This window comes from Bombina bombina, chromosome 9 (assembly GCF_027579735.1).
Source record: "Bombina bombina isolate aBomBom1 chromosome 9, aBomBom1.pri, whole genome shotgun sequence".
Classification (NCBI taxonomy): Eukaryota; Metazoa; Chordata; class Amphibia; order Anura; family Bombinatoridae; genus Bombina; species Bombina bombina.
The window spans coordinates 151,763,666-151,783,069 of NC_069507.1; the positions used below are offsets into that span (position 1 = coordinate 151,763,666).

The following is a 19,404-nucleotide window of genomic DNA, read 5'->3' on the forward strand; positions in this document are numbered from 1 at the left end:
GGTACACCCTATAAATACAAGATTCGTACCGCCACCAGAAAGTCAGTAGTTATGAGTTTTGCACTACAAAGCTGTAACATAAAACTCATAACTAAAGTGCTAAAAAGTACACTAACACCCATAAACTACCTATTAACCCCTAAACCAAGGTCCTCTCGCATCACAAACACTATAATAAAATTATTAACCCCTAATCTGCCGCTCCCGACATCGCCGCCACTAGAATAAACAAACCACCATACTCCCGCATTGCAAACACTAGTTAAATATTATTAAGCCCTAATCTGCTGTCCCTAACATCGGCGCAACCTACATTACTGTTAACCCCTAATCTGCTGCCCCCAAAATCGCTGCCGCTATACTAAAGTTATTAACCCCTAAACCTAACCCTAAGTCTAACACCCCTAACTTTAATGTAATTAAAATAAATCAAATTAAAAAGTTCTATAATTAACTAAATAATACCTATTTAAGACTAAACACCTGTAAAATAAAACCTAAGCTAGCTACAATATAACTAATAGTTACATTGTAGCTATCTTAGGTTTTATTTTTATTTCACAGGTAAGTTTGTATTTATTTTAACTAGGTGGACTAGTTAGTAAATAGTTATTAACTATTTACTAACTACCTATCTAAAATTAATACAAATTTACCTGTAAAATAAAACCTAACCTGAGTTACATTAACACCTTACACTACAATTAAATAAATTACATTAATTACATCCAATTAACTAAATTACAAAAAAATCAAAACACTAAATTACCTCAAATAAAAAAGAAATGATCAAATATTTAAACTAATTACACCTAATCTAATAGCTCTATCAAAATAAAAAAAGCCCCCCCCAAAATAAAAAAAATCTAGCTTACACTAAACTACCAATAGCCCTTAAAAGGGCCTTTTGCGGGGCATTGCCCCAAAGAAATCAGCTCTTTTACCTGTAAAAAAAAAAAATACAAACAACCCCCCAACAGTAAAACCCACCACCACACAACCAAAACCCCCAAATAAAATCCTATCTAAAAAAAACCTAAGCTCTCCATGAAAATGTCATTTGGATGGGTATTGCCCTTAAAAGGGCATTTAGCTCTTTTTTGGTGCCAAAACCCGAATCTAAAAATAAACCCAATAAACCCTTAAAAAAAACCTAAGACTAACCCCAGAAGATCCACTTTCAGTTTTTGAAGACCCGACATCCATCCTCAATGAAGTGGCAGAAGTCCTCAGCAAAGCCGGCCGAAGTCTTCATCCAAGCGGGCCGAAGTCTTCATCCAAGCCGGCAGAAGTCTTCATCCAGATGGCATCTCCTATCTTCATCCATCCAGCGCAGAGCGGCTCCATCTTCAAGACATCCGGCACGGAGCATCTTCTTCTTATGACGGCTACTGAAGAATGAAGGTTCCTTTAAGGGACATCATCTAAGATGGCGTTCCTTGAATTTCGATTGACTGATTCTATCAGCCAATCGGAATTAAAGGTGAAAAAATCCTATTGGCTGATGCAATCAGCCAAAAGGATTGAGCTTCAATCCTATTGACTGATCCAATCAGCCATTAGGATTGCGCTTGCATTCTATTGGCTGATTGGAATAGCCAATAGAATGTGAGCTTAATCCTATTGGCTGATTGGATCAACCAATAGGATTTTTTCACCTTTAATTCTGATTGGCTGATAGAATTCTATCAGCCAATCGGACTTCAAGGGACACCATCTTGGATGACGTCCCTTAAAGGAACCTTCATTCTTCAATCACCGTTGTAAGAAGAGAATGCCACGCGCTGGATGGACGAAGATAGATGATGCCATCTGGATGAAGACTTCTGCGGGCTTGGATGAAGACTTCGGCCGCTTGGATGAAGACTTCGGCCTCTTGGATGAAGACTTTGGCCTCTTGGATGAAGACTTTGGCCGCTTCGTTGAGGATGGATGTCGGGTCTTCAAAAACTGCAAGTGGATCTTTGGGGGTTAGTGTTAGGCTTTTTTAAGGGTTTATTGGGTGGGTTTTATTTTTAGTTTAGGGGTTTGGGCACTTTAAAAAGAGCTAAATGCCCTTTTAAGGACAATGCCCATCCAAAGGCCCTTTTAAAGGCTATTGGCAGTTTCGTATAATAAGGTGTAATTAGTTTAAATATCTGATCATTTATTTTGTGTAATTTAGTGTTTGTTTGTTTGTTTGTTTTTTGTAATTTTGGTAATTGAATTTAATTTAGATAATTTATTTAATTGTAGTGTAAGGTTAGGTGTTAGCGTAAGACAGGTTAGGTAATTCAGGATAGAGTGGATTATTTAAAGGAAGTGTTCAGGTTGCTAGGGGATGAACACACATGTAAGGTTCTGAGTAAGAACCCAATGGAAGATTTTAAGAAATAATATGAATCTCTTATTTCTGATGGAAAGAGAGATGAAAATTTGAATGAAAAAGAATATAAATTCTTCAAAAATTGCTCACCCAGTAATACCCATATATTACCATCTACCAAAGGTCCATAAAAGGTTAGCGGACCCCCCAGGGAGACCAATTGTCTCCGGGATATGGGGTCTGACCTCAAATTTATCTGAATATGTGGATCACATTTTAAAACCGATGGTACCATGTCTCAGATCATACATGAGGGATACTCCACATATGTTGGACCTACTAAAAAAGGTAGAGTGGGGAGCAGTTTATATATGGTTAACTATGGACGTCAATGCCCTCTACACCTGTATACCACATGATTTAGGTATTGTGGCAGTGGACTATTTTTTTGATAAAGCAAAGCTCATTAATGAAGATTAACGTGACTTTTTAAAGAAGAGAATCGATTTTATTTTAACAAAAAACGTTTTCCTATTTGAAGATAGATATTATCTACAAACCACCGGCACGGCAATAGGCACTTAATTTGCGCCAGATTTTGCCAATTTATATATGGGTTGGTGGGAGGATATATTTGTCTTCAATAATAGGAATCCATTTATAAATAAGATAATTAGATGGCTTAGATATATAGATGATATTTTGGTCATTTGGCAAGGGGAGGTAGAGGAGGCAGAAGAGTTAGTACGATATGTGAATTTAATTACTCTAAACCTTACCTTTACACATACAATTGATAAGAATAAGATCACATTTCTGGATCTGGAACTGATGCATAGGGGGAATGAGATAGTAACAAAGTTGTATAGGAAGGAGACCGATACTAATGGCTATCTACATGCACAGAGTGGACACCATGCTAAATGGTTAAAAAATATCCCCTATGGTCAGTTTCAGTGAGCCAGAAGGAATTGCACAGATGTGGAAGTATATGAAAAGGAAGCAGATATCATACAGAAAAGATTTATGGCCAAAGAGTATCCTGTGGAACTAATAACACAAGCACTAGAGAGGGCTAAAAAAGCAAAAGAAGGTTCATCCTTGCAGGTAAATAAATGCAAACAAAAGAATGGAAACATAATAATAATAGTATAAATTTTGTCACCGGATATAATAATGCACATAAGAGCATTGAAAGAGCCCTGAAAAGGAGACACTATCCCAGAAAAGAGTCGTATCATCTATAGAAAAAATCAATCAATAAAAAAAATGGTGGCCCCAAGTAAACTTAAGTAAAAAAAAGAGGGGGGCTGGAATTGGTTGAGACAAGCACAGGGTTTTTACAGATGTGGAAGAGCAGGGTGTACTTGTTGTTTGCATATGCACCCTGATAACAAACATTTTCACTCCAGTAAAGATGGCAAACGACATGACATACGAGAACTAATGAATTTTAAGTAAAACTATGTTGTTTACCTCCTGGAGTGTTCATGTGGGAAAAAGTATGTGGGGAGAACGAAAAGGAGAGTGAAGTATAGATTAACTGAACATCTTAGACTTATAGACATAGGACTCCCCACCCATGGCGTATCAGCCCACTTTCTAGAGACACATGGGAAAGATAGAAGAGATCTAAAAATCAAAGGGATCGAACATGTAAAGAGGAAGGAAAGGGGTGGCGATCGCCTAAGACTCTTGAGACAGAGAGAGACATATTGGATTCACACATTGGGCACACTTGAACCATCTAATGAATAGAGAGGTGGATTTAGCAGCCTTTATTGATTCCTAATGTGTGTCTCCAATATTATACATATTTGTACTAGCTCCCTTTTGTCTTCAATATGAAGGGTAATATGAAGGGTCCCTCTATGTATTTACATGTATCTTTTAATATTTAATAATAAAAATAAAGATATCCTGGAAGTTTTTTAGGCAAAATAGTATAAATTTAATGATTTATAATATGCATTTACAGATTTACAGATTTTTAATCTAGAGAACGTTTTTAAATTTAAATATATTTTAAATATGTTTGGCTATTAATTGATATATTGTCTTTTAAGCTTTCTATGTCATTTCATGTTTTGTGTTGTGCATATATATATATATATATATATATATATATATATATATATTTATGCATATATATATGTTTAATGTATTTTGTATGGGTAGTTCTATGTAAACTTTCGAACATGTGAATAGCTATAAATTTTTTAGACAAATAAGGCTACCAGTGTGTGCTTTTTTTCAATTCTTTGTTATCGAATATTATCAATATTATAAACTATCATATATGCCTTTTAAGGCAATATGGAGGTACAGCAAGTATGCAATATAAGAATATCGAATAAGTAGAGTTCAACTGTGGTATAATGTGAAAAACACGCTTTGTGACAATGCAAATATTCTATAAGGGATGTATGAATTTTTCACTAATATATTTACGTGGTAGTCATTGTTAAGGAGTTTACCATGGCAAAGGGAATCAATGTTACTTTAGACATACATGTGTCTTTTTTCTCCTTAACGTTGTTGTGCAGACAATAGGGAAATCCTATAAAAGGTAGCTGTCTAAGTATGTGGGTATACCTCTGATGAGGCCACACCCACATCGACGTACGCTTGGAGCAATTGGACACAAAGTGTTCTAGCCAGCTTGTGAACATCTGTAGGAGTCTGTTTGGCGACCAGTGTCTTGTGTTTTTTTAAATATATGTAAGAGGAGATTGGGACAATGAGACATTGGACTTTTGTGCTAAAATCCCAGGGAGTCATCACGGACAGATTAATGCAAAGGTAGCAGCACTGCTGTTGCTGTAGACACGCTACTGATAAAAGTGATCTGAAAAAGAGACTGTCATCCTGGGTTCGTACAGAGCTGTATTGGTCCTCTTAATATTGTGCCTTTTCATACCTCATATGTTTGAGGGTTAAAAGTGTGAGTGAATTTTTATATGTGTAAATTAAATTTATTTTTAAAACAATACTACTCTTAGATCAGTCCCTTGCGCTCCTGTCTTTTTTGTTTTTTTTATATTGTAGCTAGCTTAGGGTTTATTTTATAGGTAAGTATTTAGTTTTAAATAGGAATTATTTATTTATTAATAGTAGGTTTTATTTATATTTATTTTAATTATATTAAAGTTAGGGGGAGTTAGATTTTGGGTTAGGTTTAGGGGTTAATATGTTTATTCTAGTGGTGGCGATGTCCGAAGCAGCAGATTAGGGGTTAATAACTTTATTTTAGTGTTTGCGATGCGGGAGGGCCTAGGTTTAGGGGTTAATAGGTAGTTTAGGGGTGTTAGTGTACTTTTTAACACTTAAGTTATGAGTTTTATGCTACAGCTTTGTAGCGCAAAACTCATAACTACTGACTTTAGATAACGTCCCGTTAAAAAAGAACTTTTTGAAAGGTGCGTTAGTTAATTTGCGTTATGGCCAAAAAGTGTGCGGTACAGCTTTTTTGACAAGACTCATAATAGCAGCTGTAGTTAAAAAGCAGTGTTATGACCCATAACGCTGCTTTTTCACTCATAACGCAACACTCGTAATGTAGATGTATATTTCCGAAGACCCAGTGCCATAACATCACATACCTTTACGACCCTATATATTAATGCTTGGTCTGTAAAATTTCTGAAGTAATATATAATAAGATGCCTACAATTTTTGACTCAAAGTGACTAAAATGTGCATACAAGGGGGCGGAGCCAACTACCAAAGAGACCGGTCGCACATCACAAGAGCTCCGGCCCTCACTTTAGAAGATAAGGATAAAAATATGCTCTGAAAAATACTTTTTTTTACCTCATTGATTATTTGTGCATGCTTTTTACATGAGATGCCCGGCTAAATGGGTCAGTACGATTAAACATCGCATTTAAGCTCCCTTTGCATCTACCACGTGGCCTTACGGATACAGACTACGGGAATGGCGGCTGTAGAAGACTGGGAGGCAACAGCTTCTGACTGCATAGAGGCCTCCTTTCGACTATTAGAAGGACTTCTGACAAGGATAAATGTAGCGCAAACTCATAATGGTATGTCCACTAGCCAAATCCTACAGCACCATGGAATACAGCAAGTGGGAGAGCACGCACCAGACATAGCTGCTGACAAATTTGACGCTGCAGTTGTAGTCACTCAGCGGGGAATAGAGCCGACTCAGCAGAGTCCAGCGCAGGGCTGGAGATCAAAGGCCCGGCAGGAATCACACTCCCATCTCGCTTCAGGAACATCCTTTCTTCTTGGTGGCAGCCCGAGAGTGGTAGCAGTACCTGAACCGCAGACGGACATGAAGGTAATCTTTCCAAATGCCCAGATGAAAACATGGGGAAAGCCCAGGCGCATCGATAGTAATGCTAATCGCCTTCACCCACTCACACCGCTACACTTACCTTTTGAGCCTCTCAGGGTGACTGAACATTTAGGTAGAGGGCTATCTGTCAATCCAAATCCAGCCATCAACGGGCTGTTAAGGTCAGGAATGGGCTAAAGAGTTCCTGCTTGGTGACCCCCTGAGGTTGCCATATCTATACAAGGACATGCTATTTTCTAAACTGTTTATGATCCTCATACCGTTGAGCTTTGTTGCCACGCTAAACTCTGCTATTATAATATTTATTAGTTAAATTGCCTGCTGTGATAATGGCAGTATCCGTGAATTCTGAAGGTGAATGAGGATGGGACTGCTTCTCAAACAAATGAAATGGCTGGGCTGATTTAGAGCCATCACTCCCTTGAAAAACACTGCTTGTTTGTTGGGGACACCCATACTGAACATTTCTTATACTGTGATATGCAATTTATGATAATCTCAAGTTTGAAATACTTATGAGGCAGCCTAGTTAGTTCCTGCTTTAATGTCTATCTAGCTTAGCTGGCTTGAGTGCCTTTTTTTTCTGCTTGCCTCACATGTCCCAGAGTCAGTTAATTATTCACAGTGGTTTTGCAGACACGATGACATTTCACCATAATACTGTGGCTATGACAGCTTGTACTGGGCTACTGTTATAGCAACTATCTCAAAGTGTCTCTCATGATCTATATTTAACAGTAAGCCGTCCCTTGACCAAACATGTATATAGTGCATATGCTACTACATTTAGTTAATATCGCATGTATTTTTTCTGTCTGATGTTATGTCAGGCTTCACTGATATCTCTCATAAGTGATGGTTGTTACCCCCTTCCAATAATTGAAAACCTGGTATGCAGTTCCCAACTGGTACGTGGTATCTCAAGTTACTCCTACAGGTCACTTGCTATCAAATGTGTATTTGCTAACTCAGTATGAACTATATGGGGTTCATATTTAGTTTTGGACTCCATTGGGTCTACTCAAATTAATATGCTAAGGTCACACCTTCTGATTGTCCCTGAATAAGCATCTCACCCCTCAAAGTTTCCTGTTGACTCATTTAACTATGTTTTATTTATGCTAACTAGATTGTTTTAAAGGATGATAAAAATGACTTTATACTGTGTTTTATCATATCTACAGGGAGTGCAGAATTATTAGGCAAGTTGTATTTTTGAGGATTAATTTTATTATTGAACAACAACCATGTTCTCAATGAACCCATAAAACTCATTAATATCAAAGCTGAATAGTTTTGGAAGTAGTTTTTAGTTTGTTTTTAGTTATAGCTATTTTAGGGGGATATCTGTGTGTGCAGGTGACTATTACTGTGCATAATTATTAGGCAACTTAACAAAAAACAAATATATACCCATTTCAATTATTTATTTTTACCAAAGAAACCAATATAACATCTCAACATTCACAAATATACATTTCTGACATTCAAAAACAAAACAAAAACAAATCAGTGACCAATATAGCCACCTTTCTTTGCAAGGACACTCAAAAGCCTGCCATCCATGGATTCTGTCAGTGTTTTGATCTGTTCACCATCAACATTGCGTGCAGCAGCAACCACAGCCTCCCAGACACTGTTCAGAGAGGTGTACTGTTTTCCCTCCTTGTAAATCTCACATTTGATGATGGACCACAGGTTCTCAATGGGGTTCAGATCAGGTGAACAAGGAGGCCATGTCATTAGATTTTCTTCTTTTATACCCTTTCTTGCCAGCCATGCTGTGGAGTACTTGGACGCGTGTGATGGAGCATTGTCCTGCATGAAAATCATGTTTTTCTTGAAGGATGCAGACTTCTTCCTGTACCACTGCTTGAAGAAGGTGTCTTCCAGAAACTGGCAGTAAGACTGGGAGTTGAGCTTGACTCCATCCTCAACCCGAAAAGGAACCACAAGCTCATCTTTGATGATACCAGCCCAAACCAGTACTCCACCTCCACCTTGCTGGCGTCTGAGTCGGACTGGAGCTCTCTGCCCTTTACCAATCCAGCCACGGGCCCATCCATCTGGCCCATCAAGACTCACTCTCATTTCATCAGTCCATAAAACCTTAGAAAAATCAGTCTTGAGATATTTCTTGGCCCAGTCTTGACGTTTCAGCTTGTGTGTCTTGTTCAGTGGTGGTCGTCTTTCAGCCTTTCTTACCTTGGCCATGTCTCTGAGTATTGCACACCTTGTGCTTTTGGGCACTCCAGTGATGTTGCAGCTCTGAAATATGGCCAAACTGGTGGCAAGTGGCATCTTGGCAGCTGCACGCTTGACTTTTCTCAGTTCATGGGCAGTTATTTTGCGCCTTGGTTTTTCCACACGCTTCTTGCGACCCTGTTGACTATTTTGAATGAAACGCTTGATTGTTCGATGATCACGCTTCAGAAGCTTTGCAATTTTAAGAGTGCTGCATCCCTCTGCAAGATATCTCACTATTTTTGACTTTTCTGAGCCTGTCAAGTCCTTCTTTTGACCCATTTTGCCAAAGGAAAGGAAGTTGCCTAATAATTATGCACACCTGATATAGGGTGTTGATGTCATTAGACCACACCCCTTCTCATTACAGAGATGCACATCACCTAATATGCTTAATTGGTAGTAGGCTTTCGAGCCTATACAACTTGGAGTAAGACAACATGCATAAAGAGGATGATGTGGTCAAAATACTCATTTGCCTAATAATTCTGCACTCCCTGTATAGGCTTCTTATTGTTTGCACTCCTTATGTGATCATTAGAATTCCAATATCTCATTATATAGTTTTCCAAATGTACAAGCTCTCACACCATATATATACTTATTGTGCTTGGGTGCAACATCAGTACGTTACTTCTTGCCACCAGCGGCCGAGGTGGCAGGATGGTATGTTTTCCAATTAGACAGTCTCATAGCATAGTTCTAGATATAACATTTTAATATCATATCACCTGTAGCACATAAGCAATGTTCCAGCTTTCTTTGGTGTACTAAGATTGCAGTCTAGTTTCTCATATTATATCTCCAATCGATGTATGAGCCTGCTAAGCTCTGATGATCTCCAGATTACTTATCCTAGAGTATATATCTAGGAGTGCTTTAATCATATTATAAATTAAAGCCTGTACTATGCTTTAATCCCAGTTACCTCGGGTAGTACCACCTTCTTGCGCAGGCTGGACCTGCATTTATATCTAGTTGCACAATGTTCCACCTATATAATCATTGCGAGCACTATTAGACTCTCCCTATTGGTTTCATAGTGACTTCTTAAGTTTTAGTATGTGGAATACAACCTCCATCTATGCCTAACTAGTCCTCCATACAGACATGTAGTCCTGCATTATTACAAATTAGTATACTCTTCACTAAGATGCAGCGCTCTGTCACATTGGTCCCTACACATTAGTGGCCCCTCCATGACTATTGTATGTATGTCTACTATCGAGTGCATCTCTTTCGATATGAGCCCACTTCTTACATTTAAATTCTCACCTCCGCCCCCCCCCACCCCCCACCATCATCATCATCTCTCTATAATATACCTCCCTATACGGGAGATTTCACCACGCGGTTTATCTTGCACATACCGCACCTTAGATATGAAATGTTTGATATTGCTTGAAAAACAACTTGTTAATCTATTCTATTTATGAGACCATATAAAATACCTACTGTTTGTTTACTAATTAAAATGAGGTTCCAATCTTCAGTTTAGTATTCTTTTCAATGTGCATCTTGTTTTTTTTTTCTACATGGAAACAGTCTTGTTGTGATTTATTATATCTGTGTTACTTCCTTTTGTTTATCATCATGCATAAGCTGTATTGCTTTTACCACAACCTCAATAAAAATTTGTTTAAAAAAAAATAAAAAATGTGCATACATTATTCCTGAATTTAGCCAAACTTGAAAGTGTTGTAGAAGGTAAAAGCACACAGTCACATTCTCACTCTCATAAAACAGACACACACACTCTCATTCAACACACACACTCTCATACAAAACAGAAACACACCACACACACTCTCATACAACACACACACACACCACACACACTCTCATACAACACACACCACATACTCTCATACAACACACACACACACAGCACACACATTCTCATACAACACACACACACACTACTCATGCTCTCATACAACACACACACTCTCATACAACAACACACACACACCACATACCCTCTCATACAACACAAACACATACTCTCATACAACACACACACGCTCTCATACAACACACACACACGCTCTCATACAACACACACACCACACACACGCTCATGCAACACACATGCTCTCATACAACACACACACACACTCTCATACAACACACACAACACACATGCTCTCATACAACACACACACAAGCCGTGACCCAGTAAACATGGTGTTGTGAACCAGTAATGGGTCCCAACCCGTGGTTTGAAGAACCCTGATTTAGAGCATAATAGTGGGAGGTATATTGTGTAATGAAGTTCATATAATGTTAGTAGAACAACAATTGAGAAGACATTTAGTTAAAGTTAAGGTAACGTTATTATATGATTAAATAATTGTTGGAGCAAATCTTACATATTTGTCTCAATATATAACATCTAATATCAAGCTATACCGTATATGGCTTGAATTATAAATAGAATTATCAGAGATGAGGTTAATATTGGAATTCATCATAAACAATACATTATTTTCAATATTGAGTTATGAATACATGTATACACCTGAATTTTCTTTTTAAGAAATTCATTTTTGAGTAGTGTATCCCTTTAATTTTCTCTACTAGCGATCAGTACTAGCACTTTAATTACATGCTGAAAAGTGTCTGATATTGCAATGAGGTTTGTGAGAAGTATTTTTGAAAATGTAAGCATAGAAAATTTATAGAAAAGATTTTCTAAATGGAGAATTCCTATTTATGGCTGCTAAGTACTCTTTAGACGTGCACTCTATCCATCCCCCCATATCTCTCTCTCTGTCTGTCTGTCTTTCTCTCTGTCTCTCTATCTCTGTCTCTGTCTGTGTCTTTCTTTCTCTCTCTTTCTCCCTGCGTCTCTCGTTCTCTCTCTTTCTCTGTGTGTGTCTCTTTTTCTCTCTCTTCCTCTGTGTGTGTCACTTTTCCTCTCTTTCTCTGTGTGTGTCTCTCTTTCTCTCTCTTTCTCTCTCTCTCTCTCTCTCTCTATTTCTCTGTGTGTCTCTGTCTCTCTCTCTATCTCTCTCTCTCTCTCTCTTTCTCTGTGTGTGTCTCTCTCTCCCCTGTCTCAATTTTAATGGGCCTGGATTTCTAGAACTCATAATAAGAGAAAGCATTTTGTTATTTGGCAAGAGGTTCTGTTACAATTCTTTAGACTAAAATCAGATGCTTACTAAGGTGACCAGTTTTCCAAGATGCCATTTAAAGAGACATGAAACTCATATGTTTTATTTCATGATTTATAAAGAGCATGCTATTTTAAATAACTTTCCAATTTACATCTAATATCTAACTTTCTTCATTCTCTTGATATACTTTGTTGAAAATCATACCTAAATATGCTCAGTAGCTGCTGATTGGTGGCTGCACATAGATATCTCATGTGATTGGCTCACCCATGTGCATTGCTATTTCTTCAACAATGGATATCTAAAGAATGAAGAAGCATCCTAGCCAGTGCCTCACCAGCCTCTGACCTCACCGAACATCACTGCTTTATAAGTATCGCAAGATGTTATATGATTACTAGTGTTATAGTGGTACGATATGGGGTCAATTTATCAAGTTACGTCAGACACGGTGCATACATACACACCCCTGTTCGCCACAGCTCGCCTTTAACAGCTGAATTCCACTGCCACTACCTGACCATGCAAGCCAATCACGCACAGGTAGGAGCTGTCAATTTTCCCAGTTGGACGAGATTGTAATTCACCACCTGAGAGGTGTCAAAGAGCTGAGGGAAACAGCGTTCTGATGAAAACTGCTTCATAAATACAGACTACAGATTCTCTTGTGAGAACCTGCAGTCATAGGGGGGCGAAGGCTGGCAAAGTCTTCGATAAATCAACCCCATATGTATTTGATATTGCAAAGCTGTTTTGGTGCAGACCGGGTGAAGTCAGGTGGTTATGTAAATTATCCATTCAGTTCTGCACGGAACTACAATATTGTCAGCTCACACATGTAAATAATGGAGGTCCGGTATTTGTTTACTAAGAGTATGATTAGTTTTTACCACATGATGTAATTAGGGGAGCAAACAGGGTTCTGGGTCTAGTACAATTACGTTTATTTATACTTGTGTGATTCGGCATCATGAGTGATTGTTTTGCCGATTCAGGTGATGTGATGTATGTCTATGTCATGCAGTCCTCTCTTTGGCAATCAATTAAGATTTGTGGTTGTGAAAAGGATGGTTTTTATTCTTGTTTTGTAAATTCTATTTGCACATGCTTCTTTCTGTTCTTTTGCACATATTGCTTCCTGATTGAAATTCTGCTTCTAAATAGATTGTGATTGGATTAGATGGGGTGTTGTGGTAGTTGGGGTACTATATCTGGCTTGTTTGTGGCTGTCTAAGGAAGGGAAACTGTGCTTTCCCAAATCTTTACCAATAAATATAGTTTTAAAGAAGTACATGGTTAGAAATATATATATATATATATATAAAATATATATATATATATATATATATATATATATATATATATATATATATATATATATATATATATATATATATATATATAAATATATATATATATATATATATATATATTCTGGCACAATTGTTATGGGCATTAAATTAATGTATTTCTAACCAATATGATTTTGAAGTATGATTCAGGACTATCCAATATGGATATGACTGAGGAGAAATCCATATGATTTTGAAGTATGACTCAGGATTGTTACTTTACCTTTGCCCTAGGCCGTTAACTGTAAGACCATGATTACATATTTACTTACAGTGACATTTACAGATTACTCTTTAAAATCTATTTCCAGCAATGCTTGATTACAAAAGTACCATAAGTTTTATTCTGACTAACACAAGTGATAGACTATATTGAACACACGACTATTACGTAAACTCAGCTTTTTCCAGCAGGACATGGTGTATCAATATTACTGAGAAAAATACGGCACTTTGCTTCAGATGTAACTGTTGGAACTTTGTGTATAGATCTTATTGAAGGGAGACAACCCTATTCTAATATCTCAATTTCCATTTTAGGATGTTTTATCTTTTTATGACAATTGATAAATTCTTAACATATAGTCAATTCATAGCAGTTTTTATGATATGTGATATTTTCATTAATAAATAATATTATTACCTATATAATTAGAGGGTATATATGAATCATTTTGATAGATCCTAGCTTTTTAGCGCTGCTTCTCATATTTTTTTTTAATGTTTCATTTTTATATAGGGTAGATAGAAACGTTGTTTAGGATCAGATTGTAGCACACTTATTTTGTTTATTTTTCTTTAAATGTTTTGATTCTTGAAGCTTTTTGGGAAAACATGCCTGAATAAGTACAGCCACAAAGAATAGATGAGGATATTTTTATGTAGAGAGAAAAAAGATAATATTATGACAGATATTGCACAAAATGAGATAATATTAATTATAACACAAGCAGAACTCTTAAATATAAAACAGACAATATTAAATCTAGAAAAGAATATGACTAATGAATTGAAACAAAAGACTGTATTAAAATTTATGAATAAATATATTGAAATGGATTTGATCCCTAGAGGTTTAAGACTAAGAAAAAAATGTACATTTGAATTGAAAGATAATTTTCAGACAGAATAGAATAAGGCTCTAGAAAAAGCTTCTTTAACTCTGATGGATATAATAAAAAGATCACAGGACGATTCCCTCTAATACAAATAGAAAATAAGATATCAAAATTAAAGGAAGAATTGAGTGCTAAAAAAGAAAATAGAGAGTATAAAGAAAAACAGAATGGAAATAATCATAACATTAAAAAATCTAAACAGAGACCTGCAAGAAGTGAAGTGGAGGAAATTAAGGAGAGATGAAGGAAACTACTCAGAAATGGGGAAAATCATGCACAATTAGGAGAAGCAGATGGAGCTGTTTATAATAGAGACAACAGAAAAAAATTAGGTGCATACTGAAGATTAGAAATACACCATATAAGGGATCTTATAACAATTGGAGCATTGAAACTACAAATAGATTTCAAGAGTTAGATGATGATAGAACATATCCAGAAAGTGTGACTTTTTAGAGATAAGTCCACAAAGACAGGGGACATCAAGAGATTTAGAAATAAAAATAGATCCACCTTAAGAATAAGAACAAGAGAGGGTCAAAAGAAGGAAGAAAGGGAAGGAGACAAAAAGAGGGTGAGATAAATATATCAAGAGACATATTCAATCTAAGTAGTAAGGTGCTTAATAAAGAAGAGAACAATTTTTTTTAGTTTTGGTTTAAACTTTGCCCCCACAACAAGATAAAATAAATGTAATACACATATAATTTGTTAGAAAATTAACATTAAAAAGATATTTCATGAAAATTCCAGTAGACTGAAACATTGCAAGAAACAACATAAACTCAAATAGAAAGAGAAATAGCGGATAATTCATACAAATTTGAAATTTAATTTTAAGTTCTATCCAAAGAATAAGGACAGTAGGAATTTGGAATTATTTGAAAAACTAGGACATAAGGATATTGACAAAAATTGACATATAAAGAAAGACAAACAATATTAGATTTACAAAACAATAAATACATAATAATAAAGCCAGCTGATAAAGGAGTTGTCATTTTAGATGCAGTTAACAATTGTTTACAGGTACCTGCACAATATAACTTAGCATGCACATGGACTATAGCTATATGATAATTGAAAAAGCTTTTACCGGTTTTTAGATGCACAGAGATTCACAAGCAGAGATGTTCAGAGATGTTCAGTAAAGCTTGACTGAAAGGCAGGAGAGTTCAGTGCATCCTGGCAGTTTATTTATGATGCATGCAATCAGCTGATCAGTATCCATGTGATTATGCAGGTCAGGAGGAAACAGCTTCAGTGATGCTTAGCAAAAGAACAAATAAGAAATTAGCAGTATTAAACTATTACAGGAATTGATTTAGCACAAGAAAAAATACAGGGCTTAGTATTGAAAGCCCACAGAACAAGGAATACCAAGCAAAGAGGAAAGGAAGGGTAGCGAATTTATACAGCAAAGACAGCTAGATTACAAGTTTGTGCTTTGTCTTTTAATGCTGGAAATATGGTCATTTCAGCATTAAAACAGCACCGTAGCCATTAAAAGTCTTGTTGGTATAGGAGTACCGCAAGCCTTTTAGCCTGTAACGCAAACGTCAGTACTGCACGGGTAAAAATTACGTTTTTTCATGGGATTCCCATAGCGCTGGTATTACGAGTTTTGTGGTCAGGCTAAAAAAGCGAGCATTACAGCCTAAAACTACAAGATCTGTACCACCATCTAAAGTCAGTAGTTATGAGTTTTACGCTACAAGGCTGTAACATAGAACTCATAACTAAACTGCTACAAAGTACACTAAACACCCAATAAACTACTTATTAACCCCAAAACCGAGGCCTCCTGTATTGCAAATACTGTAATAAATGTATTAACCCCTAATCTGCCGCTCCCGATGTCTCCACCACTACGAAAATGTATTAACCTCTATTCCGCCGCTCCCCGACATTGTCACCAGTATACTAAAGATATTACCCCTAAACGCCACCCTCCCACATCGCAGACACTATTTGAATATTATTAATCCCTAATCTGCTGTCCACCCACATCGCCCCCACTATACTAGTGAAATTAAGCCCTACACCACCGCTACTATAATAAACCTATTTACCCCTAAACCAAACGCCCCCACAACAAAATATAATAAATTAAACTATTAACCCCTAAAGCGAAAGCCCCCCACATCGCAATAACCTAATTTAAATGAGTAACCCCTAAACCTAACGCCCCCCTAACTTTATATTAAAATTACAATTTCCCTATCTTAAATTAATTTAAAACTTACCTGTCAAATTAAAAAAAACTAAGTTTAAACTAACAATTAAACTAATATAATTATTAAACTAAAATTAAACTAACTACCAATTAAATAAACTAAACTAAACATTATAAAAATCCTAACACTACTCTAAAAATTAAGTATTTAATTTAAAAAAAAAAATCCATCTAAATTAAAAAAATAACAACCACTAAATTACGGAAAGTAACAAACGAAATGATCAAAAATAAAAAAGAATTACACCTAATCTAATAGCCTTATCAAAATAAAAAAGGCCACCGAAAATAAAAAAAACCCTAGCATAAAATAAACTACCAATGGCCCTTAAAAGAGCCTTTTGTAGGACATTGCCCTAAGTTAAATAGCTCTTTTACCTGTAAAAAAAAATACAAAGACCCCAACAGTAAAAGCAACCACCCAACCATCCCCCCAAAATAAAAAACCTAAATCTAAAAAAACCTAAGATACCCATTGCCCTGAAAAGGGCATTTAGCTCTTTTATATGCCCAAACCCTAATATAAAAATAAAAACCACCAAAAAAAACCTTAAAAAAACCTAACACTAACCCCCGATGATCCACTTACAGTCCTCATCCAGGTGGCGAGAAGTCTTCATCCATATGGCCTCTTCAATCTTCATCCCGGCGGCGAAGTCCTCATCCAAGCGGCGAGAAGTCTTCATCCAGCTGATTTGAACAGCCAATAGGATTTAAGCAGCTCTCATTCTATTGGCTGATTCATCATCCAATAGAATTAGAGCTGCTTAAATCCTATTGGCTGAATTGAACAACCAATAGGATTTTGGCAGCTCTAATTCCTATTGGCTGATTCAAATTTTTCAGCCAATAGGAATGCAAGGGACGCCATCTTGGATTTTGAACCTTGCATTGAAGATTTAGTATACGACGGCGACCATATGAAGAGGATGCTCTGCGCTGGATGTCTTCAGGATGGACCCGCTCTGCGCCGCCGGGATCAAGATAGAATATGCCGCCTGGATGAATATTGAAGAGGCCACCTGGATGAAGACTTCTCACTGCTTAGATGAGGACTTCTCCGCCGGGATGAAGATCGTTCAAGCGGGACTTCAAAAACTGTAAGTGGATTGTCCTGGGGTTAGTGTTAGTGTTTTTTTAAGGGTTTTTTTTTGGGGGGGGGTTATTTTTAGATTAGGGTTTGGGCAGTAAAAGAGCTAAATGCCCTTTTAAGGGCAATGCCCATCCAAATGCCCTTTTCAGGGCAATAGGTAGCTTAGGTTTTTTCAGATAGTTTTTTTATTATGTGGGTTTCGGGGGTTTGTAATGTTATCTTTAGGGCAATGCCCTACAAAAAGCCCTTTTAAGGGCCATTGGTAGTTTATTCTAGTTTAGGTTTTTTATTTTGGTGTGTTTTTTTTTTAATGGGTATTAGAATAGGAATATTTTTTATTATTTTTTATAATTTGTTTGTTATTTTGTGTAATGTATTTTTTTAGGGGTGTTTGTTTTTCTTTTGTAGGAAAAGAGCTATTATCTTTAAGGCAATGCCCTACAAAAGGCCCTTTTAAGGGCCCTTGGTAGTTTGGGGGGGGGGTTTGCATACTGTTAGGGTGTTTTTTTTTTGTAGCAAAAGAGCTATTTAACTTAGGGCAATGCCCTACAACCCTACAAAAGGCCCTTTTAAGGGTCCTTGGTAGTTTGGGGGTGGGTTTTTGTATACTGTTAGGGGTGTTTGTTTTTTGTAGCAAAATACCTGTTTAACTTAGGGCAATGCCCTACAAAAGGCCCTTTTAAGGGCCCTTGGTAGTTTGGGGGTGGGGGTTTGTATACTATTAGGGGGTGTTTATTTTTAATGTAGCAAAAGAGTGGTTTAACTTAGGGCAATGTCATTTAAAATGTCCTTTTAAGGGCCCCCAAAAGGCCCTTTTAAGGGCCCTTGGTAGTTTATTTTAGATCAGGTGTTTTTGTTTTGGGGTGTTTTTTTTTTTTTTTTTTTTTAAAGGGTATTAGAATAGGAATTTTTTTTTTTTTTGGGATAATTTTTTTTGTAATAGTAGTTTTTCTTTATTTTTTGTAATGTAAGGTTTTAGTGTAAGGTAGCTTAGGTTTTATTTGACAGGTAATTTTGTATTTATCTCTCTATTCCCCCTCTCTCTATCTCACTCCACCCTCTCCCTCTCTCTCTTCACTCTCCCCCTCTCTCTCTCTCTCTCCTCCTCTCTCCCCCTCTCTCTTTTTCTCTCATTTTTCTCTCCCCCTCTCTCTCCCCCTCGCTCTCTCTGTCTCTCTCTCTCTCTGTCTCTCTCTGTCTCTCTCTGTCTCTCTATGTCTCTCTCTCTCTGTCTGTCTCTGTCTGTCTCTCTCTGTTTCTCTGTTTCTCTGTTTCTCTGTTTCTCTCTTTCTCTCCACATAGATATCTTATGTGATTGGCTCACCCATGTGCATTGCTATTTCTTCAACAAAGGATATCTAAAGAATGAAGAAGTATCCTAGCCAGTGCCTCACCAGCCTCTGACCTCACCTCACATCACTGCTCCTCAGTAATAATTAATAAGCAGTAAATAAAACACACCTTTAGGCATTTGGTAATGGAATAATCAGTCTTTAGTCTATAGTGTATTCGCTGGGGGTGAGTTCATGTAAATTGAGATTAGAAAATGTAAACTGAAAAAATGCTGTGTAACATGACTCATCAGAAAATAGCTTTATTTAAAAAAAATATTA

General features: G+C 36.7%; 1 protein-coding gene across 1 annotated transcript in view; it reads right to left on the reverse strand.

Moving 5' to 3' along the window:
* Window positions 1–15,641, reverse strand: part of LOC128639575 (glutathione S-transferase omega-1-like) — a 121,353-nt gene extending 105,712 nt beyond the window's left edge. Inside the window, exon 1 of the mRNA XM_053691711.1 lies at window positions 15,559–15,641. The gene's annotated coding sequence lies outside the window, so the exon portion shown is untranslated. The remainder of the gene's footprint in view (window positions 1–15,558) is intronic.
* Between the last annotated feature and the right edge of the window lie 3,763 nt (window positions 15,642–19,404).